General features: G+C 37.9%; 1 long non-coding RNA gene across 1 annotated transcript; it reads left to right on the top strand.

Annotated features, from left to right (window-relative positions):
- The first annotated feature begins 8,992 nt into the window (after window positions 1–8,992).
- LOC121139894 lies at window positions 8,993–14,864 on the top strand. Its single transcript, XR_005876713.1, has 3 exons — window positions 8,993–9,134; window positions 13,691–13,803; window positions 14,745–14,864. It is a non-coding gene; the product is annotated as an uncharacterized LOC121139894 (long non-coding RNA).
- Window positions 14,865–16,309: the final 1,445 nt, after the last annotated feature.

Here is a 16,309-nt window from a genome sequence, read left to right as displayed (position 1 = left end):
ACCCAGTTATGCCAGCACCATTTGTTGAAGATGCTTTCTTTTTTCCAGTGTATAACTTTAGCGTCTTTGTCAAAAGTTTATTTGCACATGTTTGGGTTAATGTCAGGGTGTTCAATTCAATTCCATTTGTCTACCTGTTTACTTTTGTGCCAAGACCAAGATGTTTTCAGGACTATGGATAGTCAGGGATGGTGATGCCTCCAGAAGTTGCTTTGTTGTATATGGTTGTATTGTCTATCCTGGGTTTTTTGTTTTTCCATATAAAGTTGAGTATTGCCCTTTAAAGGTTTTGAAGAATTGTGTTCGTATTTTGATGTGGATTACACTAAATCTGTAGATTGCTTTTGGCAAGATTGCCATTTTTACTATGTTCATCCTACCTATCCAAAAGCATGGGAGATCTTTCCATTTTCTGGTGTCTTCTTTAATTTCTTTCTTTAGAGACACAAAGTTCTGACTATACAAATCTTTCACTTGTTTGATTAGTGTTACACCAAGATATATTTTATGTTGTTTGTGGCTATTGTAAAGGGTGATATTTTTCTGATTTCTTTCCCAGTCTGTTTATTGTCTGTATACAGTAGGACTACTGATTATTTTGAGTTAATTTTGTATCCTGCCACTTTGTTGAAGGTGTTCATCAGTTGTAGGAGTTACCTGGTAGAGTTTTTTGGGTCACTTATGTAAACTATCATATCATCTGCAAGTAGTGAAAGTTTGACTTCTTCCTTTCCAATTTGTATCCCCTTGATTTCCTTTGGTTGTCTGATTGCTCTAGCTAGAACTTCTAGTACAATATTGAAGAGATATGGAGAGAGTGGACAACCTTGTCTTGTTCCTGACTTTAGAGTAACCGTATTGAGTTTCTCTCCATTTAGTTTGACGCTGGCTGTTGGTTTGGTGTATATTGCTTTTATTGTGTTTAGATATGTGTCTGTTACTCCTGATCTCTCTAAGACCTTCATCTTCAAGGGGTGTTGGATTTTGTCAAAGGCTTTTTCAGCATCTAGTGAGATGATCATGTGATTTTTCTTTTTCAGTTTTTTTATATGGCAGATTGCACTGATGAATTTTTGTATGTTGAACCATCCCTGCATCCCTTAGATGAAGCCTACTTGATCATGGTGGATGATTGTTCTGGTGTGTTCTTGAATTCTATTTGCAAGTATTTAATTGAGAAATTTCACATCAATATTTGTGAGGGATATTGATCTGTAGTTTTTTTCTTAGTTGTGTACCAAGGTAATTGTAGTCTTGTATATAGAGTTTGGCAGTGTCCCTTCTGGCTCTCTTGTGTGGAACAATTTGGGGAGTGGTGGTATTAGCTCTTCTTTTAATTTCTGGTAGAATTCTGTACTGAAACAATCTGACCCTGGGATTTTTTTGGTTGGTAGACTTTTGATGACGGCTTCTATTTCAGTAGGTGTTATAGCTCTGTTTAAATTGCTTATCTGGTCTTCATTTAATTTTGGTAAGTGATACCTATCCAGAAAATTGTCCATTTCCTTTAGATTTTTGAATTTTGTGGAGCACAGGTAATATGTGACCTAATGATTCTCTGGATTTCCCCAGTGTCTGTTGTTATGTCCTCCCTTTCATTTCTGATTTTGTTAATTAGCATTCTCTCTCTATGCCTTTTGTTTAGGTTTGTCTGTCTTATGGATTTTCTCTAAGAACCAACTGTTAAGAGAAGCTTTTTCTTTGTTAGCCGCTTTGGTTTCTCACCCGCCAGTCGCCTGGGCTCTGCCGAGTTGTAATCCCCAAATAACACACAAGACGCTGTATTAATTATGAAGCTGTTGGCCTTGCTTGTTTCTTACTGGCTAGCTCTGACTTAAGTAATTACCCCATAATTGTTAATCTAAGTATGTCTCTTACCGGAGAATAGTTCCAGGCTTCCTACCACATGGCGTCACATGTCGACTCCTCATGTTTCTCCTTCCCAGAATCCTCCTGGATTCCTAGCCCCACCTATCTAGATTCCTATTGGCCAGACAGTGCTTTATTGACATATACACAGGACTTCCCCAACATCTCCTCTTTTATGTTTAAACAAAAAGAAAGGTCTTAACTTTAACATAGTCAAATTGTATATGACAGAACACAGTTACAATATTTTAGCAAGATTTAAAGAAAATATCATCCATCCTATCCTTGTGAGTCCAAAGTTCTATATTTAGCTCATCTTTTATCATAACTAAGGAAAACTATAATTATAACTATCAGTCTTCAACTCCATCAAAGACCACAGAAGGATAATATATAAACACTAGGATTGACAGAGATATCTCACTGCCTGGACAGTCACCCGAAGTTCCTCTGTAACGTTGGGGCATCCATCTTCAGCCCATAGGCCACAATGTGTCTGGAACACTTCTCAGCAAAGCAGGAAATTTCAAACTGTCCATCTGTATTGGCAGTCTGTCAGTCATTTTTCTGTGTCCTGCAGAAAGTCTGGTAGACTCTTCCATGAAGCAGGAACCCTGTAAGACTGAGTTCATCAGTCACTTTTCTGTGGATCCTGCATGTTCAGTTTATATAGCAACAGTCAACAGTACAGGCAAGAGCAGTTTCTTGCCCAAATGGCTAATCTTGCCATGTTGAAAGCAAACTCGATACCGAGTTTCTTCGATGCCCATCTTCCTCTCAGACATAATTGGTGCTGCCAGGAGCAGACATTTCTCATTGTCAAGAAAAACCCTAAACCATTTTAAATGCCATTTTCTTAAGGTCTTTGAAAGGTTTGAAGACTGTTTGTTTATCTCAAATATATTTCTGTATATCTAGAAAACCTAACTTACCTAACTATAAATTCTAACTATTATAAGTAACTATCTATAATCTGTATTCAATTATGCATTACGTTGTAAAAGATCAGTATAAGCACAATACTTAATCAAGAGGAGAAATATACACATCACAAAATTGACCTTGAATTTGTATCAATAAATGAAAAACAATACCCATACCATAATTCCCCTTTTTAACCATTAAAAATAGATTGGCTGTGATCATTAACCAATTATAGACAATCCCATATAAATGAAAACAAAGATTTATAAACAAGATGGGAATTAGGATGTCGCTCACTCCAAACTGCTTCCTGCTGGAAGGGGGCGCTGTTCATACCATGGGGATCATGGCAAAACTCAGAAACCTGTATAAGTCCTTATTTTCATGGTCTGTAAAGCTCCATCATCTTAGCCGTTTCAGTTGTTGGAACACCTGGTCCACTGCTTCCGGGGGTCTTGCTCCGTCAAACCACAGAAGCCTGGAAGGAATCCTCAGCTTTTCATTTTCTGTGGAAACATAAGTAAAATCTTCTTTTCCAAGTAACATATCCTTATACTTAAATTTTAAAGTCAAGGCATTTTCAAAAGATAGAAGTTGGATTAATTTAGCAGCATTTATAATCAAGTGTACTTTAGCAGCAGTTGTTCCTTCCTTAGCAATGAAAAAACTGAAAAACACAATAGCATACAGTATCCAGACTCTCTGTGTATTTTCCATCTTTATGTGGCTTATTTATTTATCTATTATTACTTTATTTATTTTATTTTTCTCTGAGACAGGGTTTCTCTTTGGAAATCCACCTGCCTCTGCCTCTAAAGTAAATCCTACCGGCGTGCACCACCACAACGCTGGCTTTTTTATTTATTTACCACTTTGTCGTTTCATTTTCTCTCTCAATCTCACGTATATTTTTAAACACACTGTAAACCTTTAGAGGTTTTTCTTCATCCAAGTCTGACTTTACTGTAAATCTTTATGTTTTTCTGGCCACGTGTCTTATCTGGTAAAACCGCGGCAGTTTAAACTGCCTCTTTTTCAAGATGGCGGGCATAAGCGTGACTCCAGCTACCAGCCTCAGTCCATGCTGACATCCAAAGCTGCCACCTCCAGCTATACATACACACCTTTCAGTCATTAGTAGAGTCTCTTAAAACCACCTTGCTGGTTTTTTTTTCTTTTAATGCCGTGTCAGGAAGACTAACTTAAGCCAGCCGCGAGTCTCTGCTTGCGGAGAATAGTTCCGGGCTTCCTACCCCATGGCGTCACATGTCGACTCCTCGTGTTTCTCCTTCCCAGAATCCTCCTGGATTCCTAGCCCCACCTATCTAGATTCCTATTGGCCAGACAGTGCTTTATTAACAAATGTACAGGACTTCCCCCATCAACCAACTCTTTGTTTCATTGATTTTTTTTGTTCTTCTAGTTTGTACCTTATTGGTTTCTGCCCTCTCTTTGATTATTTCCTGGTATCAACTCCAGGGTGAGTTTGCTTCTTTTTGTTCTAGAGTTTTCAGTTGTGCTGTTAATTCTCTATTGTAACTATTCTCCAGTTTCCTCACTTGGGCACTTAGTGCTATGAACTTTTCTCTTAGCACTACTTTCAAAGTATCCCGTAAGTTTGGGTATGTTGTGTCTTCATTTTCATTGAATTCTAGGAAGTCTTTAATTTCTTTTTTTATTCTTCCTTGAACCAAGAGTGGTGCAATTGTGCATTGTTCAATTTCCATGAGTATGTAGGATTTCTGCAATTTGTGTGGTTAAATTCTAGCTTTAAATCATGGTGGTCTAATAAGATACAAGAGGGTTATTCCAATTTTTTGTACGTATTGACGTTTGCTGTATTGTTGAGTATGTAGAAGTTTCCATGTGGTGCCGAGAAGAAGGTATAGTCTTTTGTGTTAGGATGGAATGTTCTATAAATGCCTGTCAAACCCAATTGGGTCATAACTTCTAATAGTTCCTTTGTTTGTTTGTTAAGTTTCTGTCTGGTGGTCCTATCTAATTGTGAGAGTGGGGTGTTGAAGTTTCCCACTATAAGTGGGTGAGGTTTTATGTGTGATTTGAGTTTTAGCAATGTTTCTTTTATAAATGTGGATGCCAGTGGAGGTCGGAGTGCAGAGGGCAGAGGGCAGAGGGCAGAAGACAGAGGCGGGGCCAATAATGAGTTGTGGCCAGACTCAGGGTGATTCTTCCTGCTTGGCTGGGTCCACTCTAAGCAAGGAGCAGGCCCAGGAAGATCCAAAGAGGAGGTGATGGTGGGATTTGGGCCCAAGTAGAGCCCACACTCCTAATACATTTTTTTTCATGCTTGACAATCTATTAGAACTGAAGTGTCATGTGTTTCTTTGATTCTGGAAAATTGTCTCCTATCATTTTTAATTGTCATTCCCTATCCATTATCTTTCTCATGTCATTTTCTGGAACCTTTTTGGAGGTAGTTCCACAATTAATTACCCAACATTAATACTGGTATCTCTGAAACTACTTATATCATTTGCTCATAAGCTTGAAGAGATTTCCACTGTGTATATTTCTTCAGTTTTCGCTCAATCTTTTTTTTGTTTTCTAGGAATTACATAGCATTTTGGTCTACTTCCTTTGTTTTTACCAGTGATGCTTTATGTTTCTTTCTTTCCTTCAAAACATATTTTCTGTGCTTTTAATGCTATGGAGAAAGGGTTGAATAATTTCTTTATTTAAGTTTAAAAGAGCAAGATAAACAAATTCATTGGCCTAGGCTCTTACATACTGAAAGAATCAATATTGCTTCCTTTTCCTACAAATTTTGTCCTGTTAGAAGGTAGGCAACAAACCTATGGAGCTGTCATCCCTTTGGATTAAAAAGCCTCCTTCAGAAGCAAGCCCTATAGGACATGCCTGAGGCTCTTCTTCAAGGGTAGTCACAATTTTGGAAAACATGTCTATGTGCTTTGCTTGTGCTATTTCTCTCATATATATTATAAATTATTTAAAGCAGATAATGCACTAGGGACTCCAATTTCTAACTACACAATTTTAAGGAGTTTTCCAAGTTTTACAAAAGTTTCTGCAAAACTTTTTTCCTGAGAATTTTCTTAGGATCATTTATTTACTCTTTCCTATAATTTCCTGTTATCTGGTCATTTCTCTATTCTTTTCTGTTCTGGTTCAATCATTCTCCTTATTCATTTATTAAGGACCTACTATCTTGAGCCAGGAATCCACATATCCTTTGGTCTTACAGTAGAGTATATCATTTATGTTGTATTGTGATTATGGGTTTATTAGGCATACTAAAAATAAGAAACACATACATATAAATAAAGATCATAGAAATTATCAAATAACAACCCTCATATTTTCCCACAATTATGCAAACCTTAAAATTCTGAAAGCACTTGGGGATGTGTTGTTATGCAGTTAGTTTGGGGATTTGTATCCTACACTGAAAGAGCTCCAGAGACAGAAATGTATAGTTTCTGGATAGTGGGGGATATTCATCCTAAATATTTCAGCCTCAAAATTGGATGGAAGAGGTAGATTGTAAGCATTGTCCTCCACTGCCAGAGTCCCCATAGACTGCCCAGGTCTCCTAACTGACACTCACGTTCAGAAGGCTTGATTCAGTCCAATCCTGGTTCCCCAGTTTTACGACTGGTGCCCATGAGCTTCCACTTGCTCAGATCATCTGTTATTGTGGGTTTCTTCAGCATGTTCTTGACCCATTTTCTCATCACTCCTCCCTCTCTATAACTGAATTCCAGGAGGTTATCTCAGTGTTTAGCTGTGTGTGTTTGCTTCTACTTCCATCAGCCACTGGTTGATGGCTCTAGGATGGCATATAAGGTAGTCATCAATCTCATTATAGGTCAGGGACATTTAAGGTAGCCTCTCCACTTCTTGCTTAGATTCTTAGTTGGGGTCATTCTTGCAGATGTTTGGGCATTTCCCTGGTGCCACATTTCTCTTTAAACCTATAATGGCTCCCTCTATTAAGGTATCTCTTTTCTTTCTCTCCTCTATTCTTCCCCTGATTCAGCTTTACAGCTCCCTCATGTTCTTTACACTCCTCTTCTCCCCTTCTCTTTTTCCTATGTCCCTCATCTATCCCACCTATGTGCTCACAATTGTATCAGGAGCTATTGTTACTTTCCAATTCTAGGCCTGACCATGTATGTCTCTCTTAGGGTCCTTCTTGTTTTCCAGTTTCTCTATGAAATATTGTATGGATTCAGTTATAAATTATCCTCATAAAAATCTGTAATGGTTAGAAACAATTTCTGAATTTAATATCATTAGTAAGGAAATAGTCATTTAACCAATGCTATACTGTCATTTACAAAAGATATGACTACCTTTATCTGTTGATTTATGGACCATACATTCATGTATAAACTACTTTTTAATTATGTCACACACCTCATAAAGTGAGAAGGGCCAATTCACTAATGATGTAGCAGTTTGCTTCCTCCCCAGAGAGACCTTCTTTTTCTGGCTTTACAAATATAATGCATTACACCTAGCAGCCAATCTCTTATGCATTTAATTTTGGCTATGATCATCCTGGTTGCATTAAAGGTTTTAGTTGTGTTTATAAAACGTGACCTGTTATACTAACCAATGGATTGATACAGTTCTTAGAATAGAAACATGCCCATTTGCCTCCATTCTACCACATTTAGGCCAAGTATGCATGTATCTGTGGGACAAAATTTGATTTTCTTTCCTGTGTGCTTATTTTTTTCCATCGGTTCATTTCTCTTCATCTTCTATGTGACTTTCATTTTTACATATCTCACATTTGAGTATTACAATAATATATATTCTGTGAGTAAGGAATAATCACATAGATAAATCACCTGATCTTATGAAGGACAAAATATATGTGTGCCTGTGTTTTGAATACAGGTGAATCCCTGTAAATAAAGGCACCATTTTGGTTAATACTGGATGGAAAAACAACAAACTTTATGATTTAATGATCTGGAAAAGGCTGTCACTATGCATCAGTCATATTTATAGATTGGAAACTGGGGAGGAAAAGTTCCCTTGCCTGGAAAAGGTTAAAATAGATTGTAACCAAAAGAATATGTCTACAGGAGTTTTTTCCCTTTGAGACTTAAACTGAAAAAACATGCCCTTCACGTAGATGAATTGACTCCAGGTTTTCCCTTTTAAAAAAAGAATTGGAGACCTTCACCCCAAATAGCAAAGGTCTTTTATGTTGAGCCTTGTGTAGCTGGGATCAGGTTTCCCTACTTGCAAACAAGATTGAATTGGAAACCAGCCTGAACTGATCGCCTACCCCATTCCACCTCCCACCCCAACCTGGAACTGGACCCAAGCAATAATGTCGAAGTTTCAAATGTTAAGTACAACTAAACTATCATAACTTTCCTTCGGCCAGAGAAAACGAGTGCTCTCAATCATTTTAAAACATAGAACCAGTTTAAACCATCTTGGCCGTGGGTGTGCAGCATTATAAGTAGATGGAGTATCCTCTCAGTTTTAAGCCAAAATGTTGCGTTTGAGTTCACTGGATGCATGGTTTTTATCTGTATTTATCTAACTAAAAAGATTCATATTTTGAAACAAGTAGAGAATTTTATTTAACAGGATGAGCGAAAGGCAGATCTACTTTCAATGAAATCTCTGTGTGCATGCATGCATGCCTGCGTGTGCGTGATGTTAGTACAATTTTTACCATAGAGGGATAGAGTTAAAAGTGGCAACAAAATAACTTGTCACTTAGCCTAATTTCAGCAGAAGCTAATTATGTAATCAAGGTCTACTCCCTCCTACATGTTCACTGTGAAAACTGCGTTTTAAAGCCTTCTCAAGCAACACAAAATATTTCATTGAGTCAGCCCTCAACTGCCATAGCAAAAACCACTTTGGTAAGAAATTTTCTAAGGGACACTCCCTACAACAGACATCATGGTGATTGCCTCATGTTTTCAGCATCTGGAAGGCACATGAACATTTTCCAACATGAAATAAGCCTTGGGGTTTTGGTGTAATAAGCGAATTGCTATGTGAATTTAACTTTTCAATCCAAGTGACTATAATGTTGATACAATAAATACAATTGTATGCCATGTTAGACTCTTCTTTTTCATATTCACTGCTCTTGGTGAACTCAGGGTAGCTATGTGTGTTCTTGAGAAATCTGTTATTTCTGATTTGTATTAATCTGCCTTCAAAAGGTTGAATTTCTCTTACAGAGGCTAGAAGTCCTAACAAGAGGAGTACAAAATGCAATGGAAATAGAAATGTACAGTTCTCCTATACAGAACAAAAGGATTCAGGCTGAAAATGGACAAAAATTGAATCCCATTTGAAAGTGGAGCTTGCAATATGAGGTAGTAGTTGCTTGTGGATATCAGTTTGGAATTAATTTTTTTCCAAGTTTCAAATTAAAAGGGTTTCTTAGAAAGGTTTGAGGAAAACAACCTCAAACTGCTATAAATTTTAGGTAAAAATATACTGAGTGGTAATGGGAGACATTTGGATGTAATAGTGTTGCATGCTTCTTGATTTTACAAAAGCAGCCCTTTTTTCTAAGATAAAACCTTTTGAACTTTCAGAACTCCATTCATTCATGTTGATCCAATTTTTCATGGCTAAACAGACTGTCTGGGTGAAACTGACACTTGTTTCTAGGCATATATTATGTTTCATAACCCGATTACTGTTTTCCTGATTCTTCTCCACTATTCTTCCTCACAGATAAGTCACTACATTGTGGGTTACCACTTCAGGTCATCCAAGACATTTTCCATACATCACCATGACTAGAAGCTGTCACTTTTGAGTGGCCTTTGTTTTGAAGCCTGTGATCTGTTGTTAGAATAGTCAACATCCTTTGACCTTTTGGGTGTAACTCCTTCTATAGACTGCTTGTGTAGCTTTTGGACCCTTTAGGCTGATTAGACAGAATGATTAAATCTCCAGGATATGTTCACTTACATTTAATGTTTTTGAACATTAATTTTAATGCTCAGTAAATGACTTGACTTGATAAGGTGTTAAATGAACTAAATGGCTAGAAAGCAGATCAGGCATCTAAAACGTCTCCCCTTAATGTGTGTGTATGGGGGGGTCACTCCACCTCTTTTCACTATAGGAGGCTCCTGACTACTTGGTTTCAGGAAGGTTGTGAGTGGCAGCATAATGTGAAAGGGCAAAGTGATGGCCAAATGTGCAAGGATCATTCACAGAGCAACCCTCAGGAATTATTGGGAGAAATATTTCAATTCTGAAAATAAATCTGGTTTGCTATTAGAACAGCAAAAGCATTCCCCTAAAGCAAATCAATTCTATATATGATTATCTCTTTTCATGGCCAACCCCCCAAAAAGCAATAGACTGTTTTTAATTTCTAAAATTGGCGTGGTTTCTATGACTTGTCTCTCAGAGTCCAGAATTTCACATTCAGCTCATGACTGAGCCTGTGATACCTGAAAATCACATCTTAAAATGAAAACGTCAATTGACCCTTAATAATTGGTATTAAAGAAAAAGTAATTTTTAATCTTTGATAGATTTGTTCCTGAAGTCATTACACTGCCATCAATACATATTAAAATGCATGTTAAAATAATGATCACCAAGAAAATATTTTAATTCCTATTTAATGAGAGCAGAATCAATCACATATGAACCAATAATGAGTTTGGTGTGATCTAACTAATGAAGTCTTTACTAATTTGATGAATCCTAGAAAAGGATTCTCAGCTAATTACTATGAACTTGTTTCACATCATAAACTTCTTTCAGAAAGAAAAAGTTAATAAGAAATCCCTACTTTCAGGTTATAACCAGTTTAATAGTTATATAAACACATTTTAAGGTTCTTGAAATCTATGATAATACATTTAGAGGGTAGAACTTGAGCCTGTTTAGCACTCAGGGTAGTTATAATGATACCAGCACAGAAGGAAAATATAGCATTATTACTGAGCATAGTGCATAAAACAAGCACATTCACTATAAATAATACTTAAAGGAGATTTGTCATCAAAGAAGTATATACTAAATGAGAGGTGGGGAGAGGGAGAGAGCACCAAATTCTAATATAGAGTTGACATTAGAATTTGGTGTGGATTCAACTGCCAGAAAGCCAAACCAAAGAAAAAGACAGAGAACAGAATTATCCACTTTGAAAAAAAGTGTTAGACATGGAAGCTGATGGAACATGAAGCAAATGGAAGAGTACTCTAGAGCAACCTAGACATCAAAGAGATTATGTAATGCAAGACTGAAAGGTAACTTGAGGGATAGTTGTAGGACAACCTTGAAGCTCCTAAAGTAAAGAATATACTTTAGCATGAGTAAAATAATTTGCAAGGAGGGATCACCAAGCTGCCATGGCAAGAAGACCCCCACATGAATGTTCAGCCCTGCTGAGTAAACCCCTGTGTAATTTTAGAGGGCAAAGATGATACTCATAGGACATTTGAGGCTGTGTGAGACAAAGGTAAGATGGAATTTGGTGACAGTGGAGCCCAGCATTGTAAAAGGCAAAGAACACAATGCTGTGTAATATTTAACTATGTAAAGGTATGTTACATTTGTTTACCCTGCAGAATATTACTTTTTTTGTTTTTTCAGACAGGGTTTCTCTGTATTGTTTTGGAGGCTGTCCTGGAACTCACTGTGTAGACCAGGTTGGCCTCCAACTCACAGAGATCCGCCTGCCTCTGCCTTCGGAGTGCTGGGATTAAAGGTGTGTGCCACCAATGCCCGGCTCAGAATATTATTTTAACTGTGTAAAGGTCTGCTACATTTGTTTATGTTGTATTTGTTTAATTAGAAGAAGATGTGTTACATTTGTTTCATCTTGCCTGCCTAAGGCCTCTGATGATTGGTGTAATAAGCTGAATGGCTAATTCTAGGCAGCAGAGGGATAGGCAGAGCTGGCAACCAGAGAGAATAAGTAGGGGGAGAAATCTAGCATTGAGAAGAATGATAGGATGGAAGAAGAAAGAAGAAATTGGGGAGAAAGACAGAGGCATACCTGGGGCCAGACAGCTGCCACCCAGACATGGAGACAGCAGTAAAGTAAGATATACAGAAAGAATGAAAGGTAATAATCCCCAAGGCAAAACATGGATAAAAAGAAACATTAAAATAAGAGCTAAGCTAAGGCCAAGCATTCAAAACTAATGCCTCATTGTCATTATTTGTGAGCTAGCTGTTGGGGGGGAAAAGCCTGGTACGACATATATTTGCTTTTATCTGGAAGCAGGATCCATTCTCACATGTATTATCAAGTGTTCTTAGGAGGGCTACGAACAAAGAATTATAGAAGATGTAAATACTGATGTCAATTTTATAGAAGGTAGAATCAATCACAACTCTGTACTTAGTGCTAAGTATTCTTTTGTTCTATTTGATATTTTTTATTTAAATTAGAAAAAAATTTTATTTTACATATCAATCCAAGTTCCCTCTCCTTCCCATTTTCCCATGCCTCTCACCAACACCCTCATTCCCCCCTTCCCATCCCACTCCATATCCATTCCATGGGGGATCATCAAAATCTGGCACATCATTGGCAGGGCTAGGCCCTCTCACATGCATTTAGGCTGAGAGAGTATCCCGCCATGGAGGAATGGGCTCCCAAAGTCCATTTACACACTAGGAATAAATACTGGTTCCACTGCAAGAGGTCCCATAGACATCCCAGAACTCCTAAGTGTCATCCAAGTTCAGGAGGCCTGGTTCCATCCTATTCTGGTTCCCCAGATGTAGGGCTGGGGTCCATGAGCTCCCACTTGCTCAGGTCAGCCCATCATGGTCTTGACCCTTTTGCTCATCACTCCTCCAGGCTACAATCCACACTGCCAGAGAAGCTAAGAAACGAGGAGGACCCTAAGAGAGACATACATAGTCCCCCAGGGAAGGGGAAACTGACAAGATCACCTGAACAAATTGGAAGCACAAGAGCTGCGGGAGGGTGGTAGGAGAAAGAGGAGGGGAGAAGAGGAGGAGAAAGGAGACCATAAGGGATCAGGAAGATTGAGTCAGGTGAGGAATAGAGGAGAGCAAGAAAAGAGATACCTTAATAGAGTGAGCCATTATAGGTTTAAAGAGAAATCTGTCCCTATGGAAAAGTCCAGAGATCTACAAGGATGACCCCAACTAAGAATTTAAGCAATGGTGGAGGGGCTACCTTAAATGTCCTTCACCTATAATGAGATTGATGACTACCTTATATGCCATCTTAGAGCCTTCATCCAGTACCTGATGGAAGAAGAAGCTGAGATTAACAGCTAAGCACTGAGCTGAATTCCTGGAATTCAGTTGTAGAGATGGAGGAGTACTAAGTATTCTTTAGATGACCAGAAAAGGCGATTCTTTGTCAGCTTCTTAACCCCAGAAACAGCTGACCTGACAAGGGTTAACTCTTGAATGCCAGGCTGATGCCTGGGAATCAAACATGGGACAGATCAAGACCCCCTGAATGGGGGTGTCAGTGAGGAGGCCTAGGTAATCTATTGAGCCTTGGGCAGTAGATCAGTATTCATCCTGAGTATACACATGGACTTTGGACTCCCATCCAACAATGTGAGATGAACTCTCACCCTGAACTCTTGGGGGGAGGGTCTAGGCCCTACCCTGGATGAAATGACAGTCTATGGACACCCCCATGGAGGGCATCACCCTCCCTGGGGAAATGAGGGGATAATGGGAGAGTTGGGGGGAGGGCATGGGAGAAGGGGAGGGAAATGGAGAGGGACCTGGAACTGACTTGTGAACCAGCCATGTTTCTAATCTAAATTTAAACTTAAAAATACAAAAAAATGTAATAATAACAAAAAAGATGTACATGGCTACAGAGAGATGACAATGAGACCTGAGTACTCACACTATGAAGAGGGTATTGTGAACTTGGTGCTCTCCTCTTTTTCAGTTTACTTGTCACATATTTCAGACGATGTTCTGTTTCCCCAACCCTCCTTCTGCAGCCCTCCATAAGGGGAATGGATGCCAGTATCTGCTCAGTGATTGGTTGCAGTTCTAATTGTAAGTGGCAGAGCTTAGATTGTATCTTGATTGCTCAGAAACATGTCAGTTATTTGATGAAGGAGGTAGAGTTAAGTGTTGGCTATCTGTGGCCTGGTCTGCAAGGAAGTTTGTAAAAACAGGCCTTGTAGCTGTTGGTGAAAGTAACCACAAAACTTGCTTTCTTGTTGCAGCTGCTATTGATGTAGATGAAAGGTTGGACAGCAATTAAGGCACTTACAGCCCATGTCAAATGAATTTTCAGAGGCTGGAAATGAGGCCCGTTGATATAGAGAGGGACTAGTCTTCAAGATTCAAGCAATGCCCATGAGTTTAGAAGGGTCACTGTGGTGTTTTCTCAGGTGTCACCCTGGATTCACACTGCTCAAATAACAACTGTTTGAATTAAAACTTTTTCTTGCTGAATTAATAAGGATAATTGTTTGTTAAATAAAATATACAAGTCTGTTGTCATAGAGTTGTAATGCAGCATCAAATTCTGAATTGAAATAGGCATTTATTATTACTCAGCCAAAACATTTCACATGATTTTAGTAAACAATACAGAAGCAGGTTGCTCACACACATGTTTGTAGTAGATGAGCAGTTGACAGTAATTGAATTTGCAATGCTTATTCATTAAACACCTATAAAGTTTACATAGTTAAATTCATTATTTCATTTAATGATCAAAACAGAATTTTGATGCAAGACGTTTTACTTTTACAGTGAAGGAATATGAAAAATTCCAATAAAGCAACTTTTATGCAATCATATATTTCCATTATACTAAGTCCATCTATTGTTACTACTTTTAGTTTAATAATTTAAAAAGCTTGACATGTCTGCTCAAAGCATGATATTTGTATTTTTGCCATGTTGTTGGTAGAAAAAGAGATTAACCTATAATCTAAAACCATGTATTCTCTTCTTATTCATTGTTTTGTTTGCCTCCCAAACAGGTTGAGTTCTACAAGTTTCTTGTTCTCTTTAATTGACTATTTTTGGTAAAAACTCATACTCCCTTGAGTGGAGAATAGAACAGCCAAATAGGGCCATGTGGAAGACCTCTGGGAACCAGGTAATTTCGCATTTCTTGGTCTGGGTGGGGGATTTCATGGAGGGAATAAGCCGTCACTTTGAAAAATTATTGATCTTTATAGTCTTTTGTTTTCTCTACTTTTTGAAATAGCCTACCTAATCCCAATCTTTATTTTCCATTTCCACTTGTAAGCAATAATTCAGTCTCTTAGTAAGTATCCAGGAAAAAATGATCTATGACAAACAAATTGGGAACTTGATGGAACAAAAGGGCCAAAAACTGCACATAGATTTAAACCTGGAACCACTAGTCTGTTGAGCACTATGCTCTTGTCAATGGAGTTAAATTAGCATACTCACTACAAACTTACCCTACCACAAATTTGCCTTTTTCACAAAATAAGTGTTATTTTTAACTACAAATAAATGAATCAGATCCTTGGGTGTGCTCTGTTCAGAGCTATGGACAAAACAGGATCAGAGGTTAAATGCCTTATAATTTGCTTGGAGCAGTTTTTGAAAATGCAATCTTATAAGGGCATCTCGAGCACTTCTAATTTATTAAACCTTAGAAAACACACAAAAACACAAATAAGATGTGGATGTTGGGAGGAAGGGCACCAGCAAACAGAGGAGAGGTAGATGGGGGGAGAACTAATAAGAACAAAGCATATAAATGCCATAGCAAAACACATTTCTTTGTATTATAACTTTAAAGGCTAAATTTAAAAGTCTGCTTTAAGATAAAGGTAAATTAAAAGGGCAAAAGATGAGAAAAAAGAAAAAGAGAAGTTATTGGAAAACAATCTGCTTGGCTGATTTCTCCTAGGATGTATCGAGGGAAACACTGGTGGCGGGTGTAGGAATTTTTTTTTGGTTTTTATGAGACAGGGTTTCTCTGTATTGTTTTGGAGGCTGTCCATCCAGCTGGACCTCCAACTCACAGAGATCTGCCTGCCTCTGCCTCCCGAGTGCTAGGATTAAAGGCATGAGCCACCCCCGCCCAGCTACGGTGTAGGAAAATTTAATGTCAGAATTCTTCTCTGCTTTGATAACAGCCAGACTCAGGGCATAACCAAAGGGGATAAGGAAAGAGTTATCAGGGATTGATCCTCTGATATTGCTTAGAAACCTCATTTGTGTTTGGCTAGTGTATTTTCCTCTTCATGTTGGCAAATGACACTGAAGTATATAAGAAGTCACTGGGTTAGACTGCCTATTGCACCTAGTCCAGGAAAGACCAAACATATTAAAATAGAATCAATTAGACTAAATTTCTCTGAAATGGAAAACTGTTCCCACTTTAAAAACTTCTGTCCAGAGAAATATTCAATCTAATATATTATTAAATGTAAGTTTTTTACCTATTCTAGAACAATTAAAAACCAGTTAGATCTATAAGATAAATTTATTTATTTATTATTAAATGATTTACCAAAGAAGCATAAATGCAGTGTGATAAAATCTAGGTAACTCCTATCTTTTC

This window comes from Mesocricetus auratus, unplaced genomic scaffold (assembly GCF_017639785.1).
Source record: "Mesocricetus auratus isolate SY011 unplaced genomic scaffold, BCM_Maur_2.0 Super-Scaffold_100003, whole genome shotgun sequence".
NCBI classification, from domain to species: domain Eukaryota; kingdom Metazoa; phylum Chordata; class Mammalia; order Rodentia; family Cricetidae; genus Mesocricetus; species Mesocricetus auratus.
This window is presented reverse-complemented; position numbering and strand designations above follow the sequence as displayed.